The sequence below is a fragment of the Camelus ferus genome, chromosome 9, assembly GCF_009834535.1.
Source record: "Camelus ferus isolate YT-003-E chromosome 9, BCGSAC_Cfer_1.0, whole genome shotgun sequence".
NCBI lineage: Eukaryota > Metazoa > Chordata > Mammalia > Artiodactyla > Camelidae > Camelus > Camelus ferus.
In genome coordinates, this window is record NC_045704.1 from 16,971,960 (window position 1) to 16,973,580 (window position 1,621).

Here is a 1,621-nt window from a genome sequence, read left to right on the forward strand (position 1 = left end):
CCCACAGCCATGGTTCTGTCTGTCTTTACCCCTGCCCGAGTGAGTTGTGGGAAATTGGCCAGAATTCTAAAGGGGTGCATCAGAATGGCCTCAAGAAATGTGTGTTGGGACACTCTACATGGACTGAGGTCCTCATTTTCCAAGGCTGGGTGGGGCCGAAGGAGAAAGCCCACATGGGATGTCTAGGTGACTCTAACTCCAACTCTGTCTTCCAACATCCATATCCCTTTGGGGTTTGGGCTTTGAGACCTGCTGGGTGGCATCCCCACAAGGTGGGGAAGATGGCGCCTGCCAAAGGGGCTGGTGGCCCAGTAGGCAGGGAGGCCCCCTGTCTGGGGGGTCCCAAGCTGAAACTGAATGGGCCATAGTTGAAGATCAGGTTGGCTTGTTACTGTTATTTCCCTTTGTCAGCCCCAGGCTTTTAGTAGAAGCTTGTTCAGATTTCCCACTTGTGTCCAGCTTGGCTTCAGGAAATCAAAGGAGGACTGTGAGTACACAGCCCAGAGCATTCCTGGGGGGATCAATACCTGAGTTCAAAGTGATGGGGCCAGCAGAGGTAACCAGAGGAGCCCCCCAAGAGGAAGATGAATCTTGGGGAGAGGAGAGTTAGAGGCAGAGATCCAGCTGCCTTCTCCCATGGCCAACCTTGGTACATTGGGGTTTGACTTTTGTTATGCAAGCTCTTGGGATTTCCTTATAGGAACACAAATGAAAGCTGTTTCACTCCATAACCTGCCAGGACCTGTTCTGAACAGAGGCTATATAGGCAAAGGCCTGGAGGTATTGAGCAGCATGGGCCGTGGATAGTGGGATCCAGAAGAAGGCCATTGTGGGGAGGGACCCTCTGAGTAGGACAGGAGGGGAACTTTGAATTGGGATTTTGAGGGATGGAGACTTGATGTAGGGGCAATGTGGAGGAGGAGCCCCTTGAAACAGGGATTGTGGGTGAGGAGGCCCTACGGAGGATCTCTGAGACAGGGAGACAATGGGAGATATGGGGGGAGAAGGGGCCTAGGGCAGGTGGACCCTGAATTCAGGGGATGGTGGGAGACAAGGAGGAGGTACCTGAAAAGATTGTGAGAGATGGGCCCTGGCCCTGTGGTCCTTCCAGACTGAGGCCTTCTTCCTGCCTCTTGGATCCCTGGAGGGAACAGAGCTGGGAGGGTAGGAGGACATTACCATAGACAGTCAGAAACCTGGGTTATAGTTCTGCTGTGTGACCTCAAGGAAGCCCCTGCCCTCTCTGGGTGTCAGGTTGTCCAACTGTTTGTGGGAATATTTTTTTCCCTGTACTTGAAGAATAAAGTAGTTTCTCTGGCCTCCCTAGGAGAGGTCCAGGCTCACACAGCACTTACCAGGCCCACGCTCTGTCCTGGGCATCACAAGCAGTGTCTGGCACATGTGACCCCTGCCCTCTGACTGCCCTCCCCCTCCGACTCAGGCACTCCTCAGCATTGTCTTGTGCAGCGGGCGTGAGCGCACACTCACACTAACGTAGGCTCTCAGCATCCCGGACACCCAGACACCTGTGCTGGGAAGCAGTCGGGACTGGGTCCAGCCCCAGGCCCTCCTCTCACTCCCATCTTTGGGCTGTATTAGAAAGGCTGCCTCGAGGGAAGGG